Below are 17309 nucleotides of genomic sequence, written 5' to 3'. Positions count from 1 at the left end.
CCTCTCTGCTCCTATGATGCTGCTTGGCCTGCTGTGTTCATCCAGCCCTGCACCTTGTTGTCTAGGATTCTTAGGGACCTGACAGGAAAGACATGGAAAGGTTGTTTCTCTTTGTGGGAGAGTCTAGAACCAGATGGCATAATCTCAGAGTAAGAGGTTACCCAATTAAGAGAGAGAAATAAGGAGGAACTTTTTTTTCTCTTAGAGGGTAGTGAATCTGGGGAGTTTTTCATGGCAGAGAGTTGTAGAGATTGGGTCATTCAGTATATTCAAGGCTGAGATAGATTTTTAATCAGTAATGGAATCAAGGGTTATGGGGAAACGGCAGGAAATGGAGTTGAGGATTATCAGATCAGCCATGATCTCATTGAATGCTGGGAGACAGACTCATGGGCTGAATGGCCTACTTCTGCTCCTACATCTTACGGTTTTATAAGAGATTGTTTTAAAAAATTACATTGTGCATGGTTTAAAATCATGATATGTCATAATTTTGGCTCTATGTTAGCTGTTGTCACTGGGCTCCCTCAAGTCCAAAGCTGTCTAGTATGGATTAGGATATCTATCGTTTAGTTCTAGCTAGTAGAATGTTTTTGAGTACTCAGCGTGAAGTTTATTACATCTGGCACCCATTTACAGGTAACATGGATGTAGCTAACATCATTCTGGAGACTGTTAGGAGAACATTAGCTCCAGGTCTGTCTCCGTCAAACTCCTTCTTTACACTGACCTACTCCTATGACATCATCACATGGGGGTGATGCTTACCACACTGAAACAAGCTTCCACCCTTTGAGACCCACATACAAAGATCCTGGAAGGTTTCTTTTACTGATAATTATTATCTTGTTATACAGTTGTTTACATATTTACAATTAAATGATCCCATCTCTTTCCCCCACCCGCAATTTTTAACTGTACAAATTCAAGCTATTTGGAGATTTCACGATTCTTCCTGAATATTCTCGCAATCTTGGAGAATGCTAATTTGACAGCTAGAAGGTGGTTGACTGGGATGGTCTTCCTGAAGCTCTGAGGTCTGTCATTCTTTTACATCGGAAGGTGTTTAATTTATTATTTTTCTTTCACAGAGGACTTATGTGATGTACATCTATGCTTTTTGCTAAAAGTGTAGTCATGTTTTAGCGGGCAATTTTCTTCACAGCATCTTCAATCATTTTTTTCTTTATTCTTGTATGGAATGTGGGTATCACTGCAAGGACCAGTATTTCTTGCTTATCTCTAGTTGCCAATGAAATGATTGGCTCTTCGGGCCATTTCAATGGCTAATTGAGAGTCAATTACATTGCGTGGGTTCGCAGTCACATGTACAGAAGACCAAGTAAGGGTGGCAGGTTTGCTTCCTGAAAGGCCGTTAGTGAACCAGATGGATTTTATGACAATCGTCACGTTTATCCAGATTTAAATTTCAGATTTTTTAAACTGAATTCAATTTAGGTTCAAGGTTTTCCCCCAGTATTCTAGCCGGGGTTCTGGATTATTAATCTGGTGACATTACAACCATGCCATCACTTTCTTTATGTTGTTTGTCTTTCCATGGAGCTGTGTGCACCACATCCTTAATTTGTGTCAGTGGAGTTTGGATCTCAATCCACCAATAGACCTCTGCAAAGGTAGGTAGACTAATTACTTGACTACTATGCATTCTCCTCCTCTATCAGCAATTGAACTTTGTTGAAACCAGTCTGTTCACTTTCTTGGTTGAGATTCATTTTGCTTGGGTTGTCCCTTCCAAATAACCTCAGCCTTTAATGGCAAATGCGAACTTGAATAAGGGAGCTGTTCACTGTGCTGTGTATTTTCTGTCAGGTCTGAAATACTTTCCATTTCATTGACTGAAGCATTCTGCTATTAGGAGTCTCGCCTTAGGGTTTGCAGGTTTGCAATGAAAAGCAATTTGCAGAATCTGCTCCTTTTGAAGTCTTCAGACAAATGCTTCCATTTTCCGTCTATCACTATACATTTGCCTTTCTTCTTGAATTTTGTTGCCACTTGGAAACTGAACGCTCTTCAGTTTTGTTAGTAATGGAAAGTAGTTCAGCCAACTGATTTTAGCCCTGGCTTTCTATATCATTTAGGGGATGAAACCAATAGTTTATTCCAATGTAGCTAATCTCAGGAGATTCTGCATTTTGTTAATGTTCTCCCACAATCTTATAGAACCTAGCAACAATTTCTACTGCTTTGCCTTGACCTTTCATTGTTTAACCATGTCAATCTTTTAAAAACACAAGGGTCAATACAAGCTGAGATAACAAGATGTAGAGCTGGATGAACAAAGCAGGCCAAGCAGCATCAGGGGAGTAGGAAAGCTGACGTTTCAGGTCTAGACCCTTCTTCAGAAAATCTTCAGTCAATACAAGCTGTTCCTTTCAAGAGTAAAAATGTCTTGGTTGAGAAATGCATAAGGGTTTTCTAATATTTGGAGATCTTTATGTTGGAGAATTGCTTGTAGCATACAATTAACATTAAGGATGTTGCCCCTTTAACCATGTACCTGAACTTCTGTTGGCTATAATTGGCATTTTAATAAACAAGACTTACTATTTGACAATATTATGACATTTGCTCCCATTAAATTTCTGAGATGCCCATTGACATAAATGCTTACATTCCAAAATGTTTGGGCTGCGTGGCTGATTTCTCCTTAATAAATTTTGTGTTTGTCTTCTACTGGAGACTGTTATGCCTCAGTTATAACTTTGTGTCAGTATCTATTTGGTCTTTTGCGTTCCTGTGGCTGTGTCACACTTCAACACAATTTCTGAAAGTGACCAACTTTCTTACATTAAAAGCATTCAGTTTAAAAGCTGTTTGTGCATGCAAGATTACGTTGCTCTACAACATTGGCAACAGATTTATCATCTATCCTACCAATTGCTTTAGCTTATCTGCTACACCTTTTGTGTTTTTGTACGTTAAGAAATGATTAGATTATGTAGATCTGCCAATTCTTATCTTCTCCTCTTAAGATTGATTTATTTTATTTCCAGTCCTCTGTTGGTATTTTGAGGAAGTGAGGAAAATGATAGATGATGATAAGGCAATGAATCTTGTCTACATGGACTTTAAACCATTTGACAAGGTCCCTCATGGCGGGCTGGTCCAGAAGATTAATTCACTTGGGATCTACGGTGAGCTGGTAAATTGGATACAAAATTGGCTTGGCCATAGAGGACAGAAGGTAGTTGTTGAGGTATGTTTTTCTGACTGGAGATCTGTGACCGATGACGTTGCACAAGGATCAGTGCTGGGACCTTGTAGTATGTATATTATTATTATGTATCATCCAAATCATTTACAGATCTAATGTCAGTTATCTGATTAGTATGTTGCAGATGACATGAAAATTGGTGGAGTTGTGGACAGTGAGGAAGGTTATCAAAGGCAGGATATAGATCAGCCAGAAAGTTGGATGGAAAAATGGCAGATGGAGTTTAATCCAGACAAGTATTAAGTGATGCATTTTGTGAGGTCAAATGCAGGAAGAAAGTGCACCAAAAATGGCTGAACCCTTAGGAACATTAATATACTGAGGAAAATTGGGGTTCAAGTCCATAACTCCCTGAAAGTGGCAACACAAGTGGATAGGCTGTCAAGATGATGTGAGGCTTGAGGGTAAACTGGCCGTGATGTTCACATGCATCTGCTGTTTTTGTCCTTCCACGTAGTAGAGGTTATGGAAATAGAAGATGCTGTCAAAGGAGCTTTAGTAAGATACTGCAGTACATCTTGTAGATGGTATACACTGCTGTCACTGTGCTCCTTGGCAAGCAGTAAAATCATTTGTTGTACTTCCGATTGTGTAAAGAAGTGTACTTACTTGTTCAGCATCTGTATTACTATCCAGTTTATAAGATATTCTATACCTCAAGAATTATCTTCTCCAAGATGTCCAATTTTGTGCTCTATGGCTCATCTTTTGAGATTAAGTTTGCCTGCCAATACTATTCCTGATGTCATGGCTTCTTAATGTGATTATGTGTTGTATCTTCCTGAAATACATTTGTCCTTCAGTGAAAGCAGTTCTCCTGTGCTTTGATTCCTGCACTTTGCAGCTGTAGTGGAGGTTTTCCCAAGCTTTGAAGCTTCAATATGACTCCCACTGCGTACTCCTTGTTTCCTGAAAAATATGCTCTGTTTGAAAAGAATTATGCATATCTTTAAGTTGCCCAATGATTATCTGCTTTAAGTGAATTAGTCTGTGATTTCTGCAGCTCTCCACTCCAGAAATACAGAAGTGTTCTTTTCGTGACCCTTTTAGTTTATTTTTTTCCAGCCCTGCCTCATGTTGTGGCGGTGAAATCCAATTGAAGGTCTGATTCTACGACTGAATATTACTGCCTTTTCAGTCTAAACTCCTGTATTATTTAAAATTTCCCCTTTAGTACAAGGGATTTTTGACTTTGGAGCACACAATCCTCGATATCTGGTGGCTCACCGACTCAATTAGACAAAGGATTGTTTCCACAGGCTTTGCCTCATGATGCAGCCTGCATCTCTGTCCTTGCAGCTAAAAAAAGATTGTTTCTGTACATCTTCTGTCAGCCTGAAATACTTCCCATTTCATTCACTGAAATATTCTTCTATTAGGAGTCTCCCCACAGGGTTTGCAGGTTTGCTGTCAAAAGCAATTTGGAGAATCTGCTCCTCTTGAAGTCTTCAGGCTCTCCAACATGTTTTTTTTCTTCTTGAAGCCCTACATTCTGCTGTTTCTTAGTTGGCACTATTTAGAAATAATGCTGGCCATCGCTGCTCACCATTACATGGCAGGGACTCACCAACGAGGCCGTATTGTGTGTGGTTTCAAACCCTGGGGTCTAGTAAGGATGAAGATATCTTTCTGGTCCAGGCAAAAGAGTTTTGTAGTGCAAACAATATGAAACTGGGGAGGCGATGGCCTAGCAGTATTATCGCTGGACTGTTAAACCAGAGACCCAAATAATGTTCTGGGCACCCGGGTTTGAATCCTGCCACAGCAGATGGTGGAATTTGAATTCAATAAATATCTGGCATTAAGAATCTACTAATGACTGTGAATCCACTGTTGATTGTCGGAAAAACCCATCTGGTTCACTAATGTCCTTTCGGGAAGGAAACTGCCATCCTTACCTGGTCTGGCCTACATGTGACTCCAGACCCACAGCAATGTGGTTGACTCTTAACTGCCCTCTGGGCAATTAGGGATGGGCAATAAATGCTGCCTAGCCAGCACGCCCTCATCCTGTGAATGAATAAAGAAAAAAAAATTATTTCATGCCTGAAACTATTTGCAGGTTGCATGAATAAGACCAACATACTTATCTGGCAGGGGAGATACCATGATCAGTAAGGTGGTTCTCCCAGGATGAGGCTATCCCATTGCTCTTCGGGTGTACTGACACCTGTGATGTCCCCAGGCCCCAAATGCAGGATACTTGACCGCAAAATTTGTGATGGTGGGAGACTGCATTCGCACTCTCTTTTTAGGGAGGTGGCCAGTGGCTCAGTGGTTAGCACTGCAGCCTCACAGCACCAGGGGCCTGGGTTCAATTCCACCCTTGGGCGACTGTCTGTGTGGAGTTTGCACATTCTCCCTGTGTCTGTGCAGGTTTCCTCTGGGTTTTCTGGTTTCCTCCCACAGTCCAAAATGTGCAGCTTAGGTGAATTGGCCATGCTAAATTACCCGTAGTGTTCAGGGATGTGTAGATTAAGTCAATTATGTCTGGATGGGATGCTCTGAGAGTCAGTGGATTTGTGGGCTGAAGGGCCTGTTTCCACATTGTAGGAATTCTAACAAATCACTACTGAGACTGTTAGCAGCACATTAGCCTCAGGTCTGTGTCCTTCTTTGATCTGATATTATTCCAGTGCTTAGTGCACTCAATCAACTATTAATCCTTTTAGACAATTACGCAACAGTGACAGCAGAATAAACAAATTCACACCATGTCACTCAGTTTATTCAAATGTTGAAGAATTGTAAATTCTGTACAAAATTCAAGTGCCAAAGTTCTGAAAAGGGGTTGGAGAGAGGAGCAAAGGGTTGCAAGTTGGTAATTCAATCTGCATATTCTGGGTATATTATGTGCCACAAACACAATTAAGCATTTAACATGATGATACCTGTCAAAGTTAAGAGTAAAATATTTCAATCAGTAGATATTTAAATCAAACACATTTACACGGAACCTTCAGTTTTCCCTGGAATTGAAATCAATTAGTTTTGACCACATACAAAAGAGAAAAAATATATTGTGAGTCTCACTTCTTCTAAAAATTGTTCTTGATTCTGATCTGTGATGTGAATTGCACCTTTGTTCTGAATTGCTAGGCTGAAAAATTAGCAGGAAAAAAACGAAAAAGCAATTCCTTGAAAACGATTTCAGGAATATCTAAAAAAGCTTACTTATTGGAAAGATTCTGTTGGTTTAAGTACAAAAGCAATTGTGTAATCACCTACTGATATGGAACCAGTGTATGCATAATGCACACTGCATTCACCAGAACACAAACACTTCACCCATTAATTCCTTTTATATTTTCCCTGACAGCTACAAATTGTAGATCTATCCTCTAGAGACTTATTTTTTCACACATCTTGACAACAATGTTGGTTTATTATTTTTACACTTGAAGTATTCTTCCTAGAAAATAAACCTTTTAAAAACATTCATCATTATTTTTGGCTTTATATGCATTTGGCACACAGCATAGTGGGACTTATTGGAATTGAGGTTCTAAATGTTTCACCTTGAAATGTTTTTTCCGATCTTGAATATTTTTGGTCCCTTAAACCATTGTTGAACAAATTTTGATTCAAGGACAGAATATTTTATGTAGGGAATCCCATTCCAACATGCCCATTTTATAGATCTTCTGTTCAAGGAAATTGCATCAAAATCAAGTCTGATCAATTCATTTCCTTTTTTTTCTCAGGATCTCAAACCTGTGGAATTCTTTACTCTTCCTTAAGCTTTTAAACTCTGATCTTTGACAGCACTATTTACCCTGTTTACCATGTAATTGTTTTCTGTCATGAAAGCGTATTGCATTATAGCACAGGCTCTTCATCTAGGTTTCTCAATGAAAGCAAATGGTGGTGGAAATATAACATTTGACCCCGCTGCTGTCCTCCATTTCCACTGTGAATTGTACAACAGTTTTCTGTCAAATAGCAATAGTGATGTGTTTGGTTTTGTTGCTTTCATCTGAAGTGGAACACATTTTAATCCAAGGAAAGATAGTGAATTGCATCCTATTATTTGCCTCCTGGAGACTGATCATTCCTCACACAGCAGAACAAAAACACAAAAATGTAGGCTGACACCCCAATGCAGAACAGAGGGATCGCTGCATTGTTAATGGTGCCGTCTCTCAGATCAGATGTTAAAACAAGGCCCCCTCTGTCAAATGGATGTAAACAAAAACCTGTGGCACTATTTCACAGCAGAACAGGGGAATTACAGCATCCCGGTCAATACTTATCCCACAATCAACATCGGATTATCACAAAAAATTGATTATTTGGTCATTATGGCATTACTGAAGATCCCTGTATGCAGAAAATAGCCACCGTGTTTCTGGCATCCTATTGGTGACTACAGGTCAATATTACTACACTGACTGTAAGTCACTTTGGGACATATTGAGGTCATGAAAGGTGCTGTAAATATAGAAATCAACTCTTTCTTTCTTAATACATCCTATAAAAAAATTGTTCAGCATTTGTAATTTGATTGGGTGCAGAATGAGTGACTAAATCAATATTTTGAAATCTAGCCAAGTCATCTTTTTAGCAAGTGGTTCGCAGAAATGTTGCGAACCAAACAGAAAATGCAGTGGTGTAGTGTCACAGCCAGCAGAAAGGACCCTGTTCCCTTGCTCTTGTGTTGTTAGCAGAGCGCCAGCAATTCTGGATGCTTAAAATTGTCAACAGCCATCATGTCCACCATTTAACTAGAAATAGATATAATCATTGTAGGTAGCAAACTGTCCATAGCTATACAAAAATAATAGTAAACCTGTGATAACATCACTCACGTTGGAAGATAAGGGTGAAAAATTGGCGATGCTCCATTTTCAGGCTCATGATGAATGGCAGCAGTCAGCAGGCACCTCAAGTGGCAGAACCACGGTTGGTCCGAAAGAGACTTCAACATAGTTTCTGTCATTTGGGGGAGCTGCCAGCACTGATTCCATCTCCACTGGCAGCTTGCCTGCGTTCCAATGAGAAATATTGAGCCACTATGAATACAAAAGAAGTTCCCAGGATCCACTGGCACTAGAAGACTTTGGCATGGAGCAGCAATGGGAAGATGCTAGAGTTTAACCTTAGTGGGCTCCTTCCATGGCGAGAGACATAAATAAGATTGAAATGATCCAAAGCTGCGTTATTCTTCACAATTCAGTATGTGAACTATACCAGTGTAATATTCTCGATCAACATTTTAGAATGGGAATTGCAATAGTAAAGGAAGATAATAAATACACTGACCATGTTCTATAAAGTATGGAATGGATTGGTGGGAATTACTCAGTGTCCATTGTACATCTAAATATACATGTACATTTAAACTATGAAGAGTCCTAGCATGGTACAAAATGTTCATATATCTGTGCAAAATGTTCATATGTGTTATACTGTAGGACCTGTTGCAGATATTTCCCAATAAGTCAAATTGAAGTACTTTCCCTAGAGGCTTAGTAACTAGCTTAAAACCATTTTCAAACTAAGCCTTCCTTTTTTTTAAAAGGTGATGTGGAATAGAAAGGTATAAACACTTGTGAAATTATTTCACAAAGAACATCTTAATCTTAGCAAATTGAATAAACAGATAAAAAGGATTTAATGATGTAATAGTTGAGGATGTTTCATACATATCTTTTAATCAACGAGTTAAAGTTCAGAGATTTCCACTTTTGTGAGATGTTTGTCTGATACCATCCCTAAAAGGGTGTACCGTATCCATTTTCATGTACAATAATCATATAATGACTTCTGTTCACATCCACAGCTCTCAGGCACCACAGTGAAGTTTAAAGATTGACAGGTTATAATAAAACAGTCAGCATGTTGATACATTTTGAAAAAGATTTTTCAAAGCCTGAAGCTTTTGCAAAGTCCACTTCCATATCAAAATGCCCTAACATGGATCTTAGTGTCACAGAAACATGTTAAATACACACACAAGTTACCTCAATTAAGTCAAGAAGCACCTTCATATAGATTTTGCAATGGGTTACAACACAAGGAAATGAAGTTTTACCTCATAATAGAAAGGAGCATCTGGTAAAACTCATTAAGACTGATGTTTCTGAAGAATGCCAAGAGAGTAATTTGTTGAAAGGATGGAATGTTTAATATTATGTCTGTACATCAACCATCCAGTGTGGAAATGACCGTGAGAAAGAACAAAATATTCCATCAGATCATCATTTTGAACTGCATTCAGCTTTCAAAATGTGTCTAATTTCATTTCCACAAATGTTCAAAATTCAAAAAGTAACTTCTGGTCAAATTTCATGACCATCAAACCAAATTAAGGTTTATTACCAAATCCCTACAGTGTGGATGCAGGCCATTCAGCCCATCAACTCCATACTGACCATCCAAACACATCCCACCCAGACCCACCTCATCCCTGCATTTCCAACAGCTAATCCACCTAGTCTGTACATTCCTGGATTCTATGGGCAATTTAACATGGCCAATCCACTTAATCCACCCAGCGGAAACCCATACAGACACAGGGAGACTGTGCAAACTCCACACAGACAGTCACCCGAGGCTGGAATTGAACCTGGGTCCCTGGCGGTGTGAGGCTGCAGTGCTAACTACTCAGCGACTGTGCTGCCCTTTGAAGCAGAATTGTGGAATATGTTTCCACTGATAATGACCTCAGAAGAAGCAAAAGCAATCATGTTTTCACTGTTTCCTATTATGTGCAGAAATACAATGGTTAAAATTTGCAGCAAAATATCCCAATTTACTAATTGTCTGCACCTACATACTTGAAAAGAGGAGAGGCCTTGCAAAAGGCAGGATTCAATGAGCAATTATTAAACATTTACACCTTTAAAAACAAAGAGATTTCAAATCTGGGTGTCCATTCAACCATTTCCTTTGCATGTCTCTTCCTATCCCTCAATGTCTGTGGCCTGTTGGCATCATCCTGATTTCTTACAGTGATTCACTAAACAGGGAGCTGCAGCAGTGATCTAATAAGTAGTTGCAATTAAAGATTTTTTTACTGAATGGACAGACAGGAGTCAGGCACTGCTGGTCCACAAAATGAATCCTTTATTTCGAAATGTTTCAATTGTAATGCTTCCAACATTAGTGATATGGAAAAGATTCCCTAGAATTGTTTCAAGAATGAAGAACCTTGGCTACCCAGATAGACTGGAAAACTTGGGACATGAAGAAAAGAAGTTTGAGAGGAGACTTGATAGAGGCATTCAAATGATGGGGTGGGGTGGGGTTTGGGGGGGGATCTGGACAAAATAGATGGGGAAAAACTGTTCCTGTTGGTGTAAGAATTGAGGACATGGGCACAAAATTTAAGGCAATTGACAAAAGAGGCAATGGCAACATGAAATAAAGCTTTTCATTCATGGAATGGTTAGGATCAGGAATGAACTGCATAGGACTATGACGAGGGTAGAATCAACAAGGCTTCAAGATCCAGAAAGAAAAAATGTGCAGGGCTATGGGGACAACAGGTTGGGGGGAAATTAGCACTAAGTGATTTGCTCATTCAGAGAACAGCATGGACATGATGGGCTGAATGGTCTCCTTCTGTGCTGTAACCATTCTGCGATGTTAAAGCAATTGGAGAGAAACCAGAAGAAATACCAAACATTAAACAGGGTTAATGTCATAGAGTCATACAGCGTGGAAACAAACCCTTTGGCCCAACTCGTCCATGCCAACCAGATACCCTAAACTGATCTAATCCCATTTTCTAGCATTTGGTCCATATCCCACTAAACCCTTCCTATTCATGTACCATCCAGATGACATTTAAATGCTGTAATTGTACCAGCCTCCACCGCTTCTTCTGGCAGCTCATTCCATACACGCACCACCCTCTGCGTGAAAAAGTTGCCCCTTGGTCTCTTTTAAATCTTTCCCCTCTCACCTTAAACCTATGCCCTCTAGTTTTTGACTTCCCCAACCCTGGGAAAAAGACCTTGTCTATTCATACTATCCATGCCCCTCATGAAGTTATAAACCCCTATAAGGTCACCCCTCAGCCCTCAACAGAGAAAAATAGCCCCAGCCTATTCAGCCTTTCCCTATAGCTCAAAACCTCCAATACTGGCAACATCCTTGTAAACCTTTTCTGAACCCTTTAGCATCCTTCTTGCCGCAGGGAAACCAGAATTGAACACAGTATTCCAAACGCAGCCTAACCAATGTCCTGTACAGCTGCAACATGATGTCCAACAGTTCACATAAAGTGCAATTTTGACATTATTTTGTCTTTATCTTTTGTTTCCATGTATATAAAATCTGCAACTGAATTTGTATTTGCTGATTCATCTCTTCAGTTTTCTTTACACTTGGTTACACTAGATTTTGCATTTTTCTGGATAACTCTCATAAGGTTCTGGATTCTTCTCGGTTTCCTTACTCATTCTCAGTCACAGGGAGGGGAAAAGGGAAATCTGGGCAAATAGCAGCAGCTGAAATAGCTAGAGGTACAATGAGTGGCTTAAGAGGGAGAGGATGGGAAAGAGAAAATTTACCTGTGTAACGTAATGGCTGAGAGAGCATCATCTTTCACCTTTTAAGAAATACTTTACCTTTTACCAGGGTGGACATATCATATTTATTCAGATTATATATCCACCTGTTATGTTCTAGTCCATTCTCTAGGCAAATGACCCAAGGCCACAGGATTTTCAGCAGCTGTGATGGAAGTCACATTGGCAGGGATAAAGATCAGAAGAGCAGAGTGTTTTGGCATTCAGGGAGTTATGTCTACAAAAAGGTTGTGCCAGCCTTCTGCCAGGAGATGGCATTCCTTCAGGAGTTAATGTTACAGCCCCATGAGCAGCTCTCCAGTGCTAGAAACATTCAAATGCTCTATTAGGCTGACACAAGCTACATGAAAGCACATGCAGATAGGGAGCTAATTCTGGAATATTGCTGCCACTGCTGCCTTTATTCAACAGTGACAACAATCACATTGTTGGTTCCTTGTAAACAAAAGGCAGAATTTTATTGAGTTATTGGAGCTCTCATCAGCCAGGTGGAGAGCTAACGAATACCTGCCTTGCCTCTTCCAGGGAAGGAACAATAGGAGTAGGCCATTCTACCCATCAAGCCTACTCCACAATTCAATTATATCATAGCTCATCATTTACCTCAACACCACTTTCCCATTCTATCTCCAAATCCCTGGATCTATTGCTTTCCATCTTGAACATGCTTGAGCTTCCACAGACCTCTGGGTAGATGATTCCAAAGATTCACCACCTTCTGAGTGAAGAAATTCCTTCTCATCTCAATATTAAATGTTCTATGACTATGAACCTTGCTTCTGGACTCTTCATCAATCAAGTGAAACATCTTACTTACTTCCTTCCCATGTGACCTGTAAGAACTTTGGTAGTTTCAATGAAATCACTTCTCATTCTTGAAACTCAAGAAACTGCAAACTCAGTTTTCCCAGTCTCTCCTCATAGAACAACTCTCAGCCTCCCAGGGATTAAACTGGTGAACATTGACCGCTGACTACTGGCAAGTATATACTTCCTGAGATAAGAGACTAAAATTGTACACAATACTCCAGGTGCGGTCTCACCAAGGCTCTATACGATTGCAGCAAGACAGTTTTGCCTCCCTATTCAAGACCCCTTGTGATGAAGCCCAACATATAATTTGTTTTTCTTACTGACTGTTGCACCTACATGTTAGCTTTCAGTGACTCCAGTCCATTTATATACAAGCATTTTCCAACATTTCACTTTTAAAGAAGCATTTTGCCTTTTACCAGAATGAACAATTCCAAACTTATTCAGATTATATATCCATCTGCCATGTTCTAGTACATTCACTTAGCCAGTCCAAGTCTACTTGAAGCTTTCTCGTGGCTTCTTCAGAATTGCATTCCCACCTACTTTTGTGAAGTTGTCAAACTTATAAATATTATAATTGGTCTCCACATCCACATCATTTATACAAATTCTGAACAGCTGTGGCCCTAGCACTGATCCTTGTAATACCCCACCAGTAACAGCCTGTCATCCTGATAATGATCTGATTTTTTCAACTCTGACTTCTGTCAGTTAATCAATTCTCAAACCATAGTAAAAAAATTCTCACAATTCCCAAAAGCACTACTTTTCTTTGTGGCACAGTATCAAAAGCCTTCCAGAAGCCTTGCTTTATTAACATTTTTTGATCATCTTTTTTGGGTTCTATCTTACTTCCAATCCTCAGACTGACCACTTTTTCTGGCATTCTAAGAAGCCACTTCCTGTGATCTAATATGCAATTTTTAGCTTCTTTCATTTACCACACCCACAGAATGATATACCAATCAGGCAGTAACAAGGCCACCAGCAAACGTCCCCCTGGAATCAAGACCCCCAGTGGCAGAAGTCCTGCCTAGTGATAGCAGCTAGCCAATCAGAGGTTGTGCTCAGCAGTGCCTTGTTTCCTCAGACTCCCTATGGATCCTGGCCACTGCTAGTTTGTGGGGAGGGGTTTTATGTCCAAAAGGAAAAGCCAGTAAAACTAATGCATGATGGAGACTGGTCTGCTTGTTTTGTATACCTCAGAGTGTTTCCAATTATTACTGTTGTTTTAAACTGGTGTTTACCTCTGGTTGGGAATGAAGACAAAGAACATCAAAAGTAAAGATGGGGAGTTAGCTGTCATTGGGCCCTCTCCTTCATAATGGCCAGTCCCTTAAACAGTCACTGCCTTTGAATATTTCCCCTTCTCACCACGTGCGACAGGTTCCCTCACAGGTTGATCTGTCAGTCATGCTGCTTGCTGGCAGGCCAACTTGCAGCTGGATCAATGTGTGTAGTGGGAGGAATGAGACCTGTACGTGGTCCTTAGTTGGCCACTTCATGGCCTCAGTTGGTGATGTGGAGGGAATGTCGACAATGGGCCTCCTTGAACAAAACTTAACTTAAGTGGAGGCCACACATTGGTGGGGTTTACCCTGTCAACCTCCTACCACTGAGCTCGATATCTCTGGAAGCAGGTGATTCTACCCAATGTATCTATAGCCTCCTTCAACGCATGCTGGACTGAAATTGGCTAACACTGATCTTCTTGCCTGAAAGGATGACGCATAAAATTTGAGTATGATGCTAACTTTGGCATGAGCCATGCTGCATGTAAACGATTTTTGGATGGCAATGTCAATGCTGACCATTAAAGGTCAGGCACATCTCTGCAGCTATAACAGACAAATATAGAAAATAGAAGCTGGAGTAGACCATTCGGCCCGTCAATCAACAATCTCATGGTTGAACCTCCATTTTAATGCCATACTCCTGCTCTCTCCCTATACCCCCTTGGCACCTATAGTCTCTAGATTACCAATCCTGGTACGGGACAGCTACTGGATAGAGGGTCAGTCAGACATTAGGGCATAGCTCGTATTTTCATAACTGTCCTCTGCTTCGATCTCTAATGAACACTGAATGCGCAGTGCATAAACACACAAAAAAGAGAAAGAAAATGAGAAGAAAGTCATTTTACATGAAGGCTCCAGTTTTCTCACTGCAAATTCTTTAAGAACTACTCATTTAGCTGAAGCAAGCTGAAAGCATCACAGCAGCAATTAATTCCTACCTCAAACTGGAATACAATTATCTACTATGTGGTAATTTACAACATTAATTGCTGCTTCACACAGAATAAGAACATTAGCATCTGGAGACAAATTCTTACAACAACAATTTTGTTTGAGTTCACCTCCGGGTGTTAATCTATCACTATATCACAGTCTGAACATTGCCAGTCACTGACATACAATTGCTACCAGCGTGAATTATTTATTTAAAGCAATGCTAGTATTTCTTTTAAGAAAAGCTAGCCTGGGTGCTGAAGGTAGTCTTTTCTAAATCAGACAAATAGCACAAACCATTTTCTTTTCCCTCAATAATGAATTGCAAACATACTGCTTGCAACATAAACACTTCATGTCTGTCAGGCAGAAATAGGTTCTCATTCAGTACTTAACTTTTTCAATATACAAATAAGCTTCTTAAATTAATGCTCTCTCAGTATATGTGTGGCTTGCTTCCCTCTTAAGCATGCAGTTCATCTGTTTGCCCAATTATTCTCCATGGCAATTCCTCTCCTGTGGCCCAAATGCCTGTGTTCTTTCCCAAAAATTGTAGCAGATGGGATTTCAGCTGCCAGACACCGTGGGGTTATTGCTGGGCCTTGGATGAGAACAAAGAAATATCCTCAAACTCAAATCCTCATTCCCCACTCTCAGGTTTCACTCATTACTCAGCAGCTGCGGTGTTGTCTTTTAAATCGTCCAACACCTGGAGAAGGTGCTAAGGTACTAATCAGACTAAGGATCGGTTGTTTTCTTAATCAGCCAGGCTTGACCACTGCAACTCCTTTTAAAGTACTGAAATGAAAATCAAACAGAGCAGTGCGGTTATGCTTGAAAGTCATAGTTTACAACCTGTTTTTATTTTGGCCTCGTGTTACATTTCAAATACTCCAGCACTGTTCTAAAAACTGACCAACAGCTTTCATGGCATCAAGTTCAAATTAAGGACATCCACAAATCATCTGAAGCATTTCCCATTCTGTGAGGACATTACAGTGTGCCCTACCTGTGCTCACAGCATTATCTTTAAGGTTTTCAATCTGATGAGAAAATGTTCGAATACTGAAGGCAGTATAGTACTGGTATTCTGTGTAGACAAACCTAATTTTCAGAACAAAAAAAACTCACCAATGTAGGTATATAAATGTGTACTGGCTAACAAACTGATTCACTTCCACTGAATTTAGTGCAAAAGGGTCAGTTCCTGTTAATTAAGTCAGTGAAGAGGATCAGATAAGTAGAACAAAACTCCCAGTTGTCATTTTGTTAAAACTTCAGCTCACACAATTGACCTGAACACACTTTGACAATTCGCTGTCAATTTTCTTTTATAAAGAAAGACTTCAGGGAAAGACAGTCCCCCATTTGAATTTAGGCCAAATTCAGAGTCCTCTAGGAAGGAGGAACAGTTAGTGCTGTTGTCAATGTCATTTGAAGAAAGTGCTTCATTTCCAGTATATCATATTTAGAGGATACATTTTGATAACACTCATTTTTAGGGAATGGGTTAGAGCTGGATATGCTATTAAAAATGAAGATTTTCTATTTCTTTCTTTCTAAACACATTTATTGACAGGTTGTGGAGCTGGAGGAACACAGCAGGCCAGGCAGCATCAGAGGAACAGGAAAGCTGACATTTCAGATCAGGACCTTTCTTCCCTTTGGTCTTGAAGTGTTTTTGGTGCCACAATTTGGGATTAACTGATTGACGAGAATTTGTGACATAAAAGGATAGCTGTGCCTACATTTGAATGAGCATCTTTTTCAGGAGCTACATCATGGGACTGAGAACTACCACATAGATATTTTACAACAGGCCTGTCCAACTGCTGTCCAAGGAATGGAGTGAGGCCTGCCAAGGCTGGATATGCAGCTAATAAGGCATTGTCCAAGACCCACAGGATAACAGGAAAGGAAGTGAATTGGAAAACTGCTGTAGAGCTCTGCCTCCAGTCACTGTTGGTTTTCTCCTCATATTTGCTACTCACCTGCAGGCAGGTGGCTTCTCTTCAGTTTCCAAACTCTCTCTCGACTCAACCACGCAGTTGCTGGCCCTCCTGAAGTCACTCCCAGATGGGGGCGCAAGCTAGGGAGGCCATAAGCCATAGCAGTGGCAGCAACAGTGTGCACCCATACCAGCCAATTAGATTATGTCACAGGGCAGAGTGAAAGTGCATCTCAAAGTCCACAGAAAATATTAAAGTTTTGTGGGCCCAGGGAGAGTGAGTAAGGGAGGTCAATCAAGATAGACAGTACGTGTGAGGTGGGAGAGAGAGAAACAGAATGTGGTAGGGGGACAGAGTGGGAGTGAGAGCGAGAGCCAAAGCCAAAGATCCTCAGACAGCACCTTCTAAACCCACGGCCACTTCCATCTAGAAGGACAAGGGCAGCAGACATATGGGAACACCACCACCTTCAAGTTCCCCTCTAAGCCACTCAACATCCTGACTTGGAAATATATTGCCGTTCCTTCACTCCTGATCCGCT

At 40.3% G+C, this 17309-nt stretch overlaps 1 non-coding gene across 1 annotated transcript; it reads left to right on the top strand.

Moving 5' to 3' along the window:
* The first annotated feature begins 5317 nt into the window (after positions 1–5317).
* Positions 5318–5486, top strand: LOC125486420. The gene has a single exon (XR_007265095.1). It is a non-coding gene; the product is annotated as a U1 spliceosomal RNA (small nuclear RNA).
* Positions 5487–17309: the final 11823 nt, after the last annotated feature.

This window comes from Rhincodon typus, chromosome 28, assembly GCF_021869965.1.
Source record: "Rhincodon typus isolate 14 chromosome 28, sRhiTyp1.1, whole genome shotgun sequence".
Lineage (NCBI taxonomy): Eukaryota > Metazoa > Chordata > Chondrichthyes > Orectolobiformes > Rhincodontidae > Rhincodon > Rhincodon typus.
The sequence above is the reverse complement of the archived record's forward strand: the minus strand, read 5'-3'. Positions and strand labels throughout refer to the sequence as shown.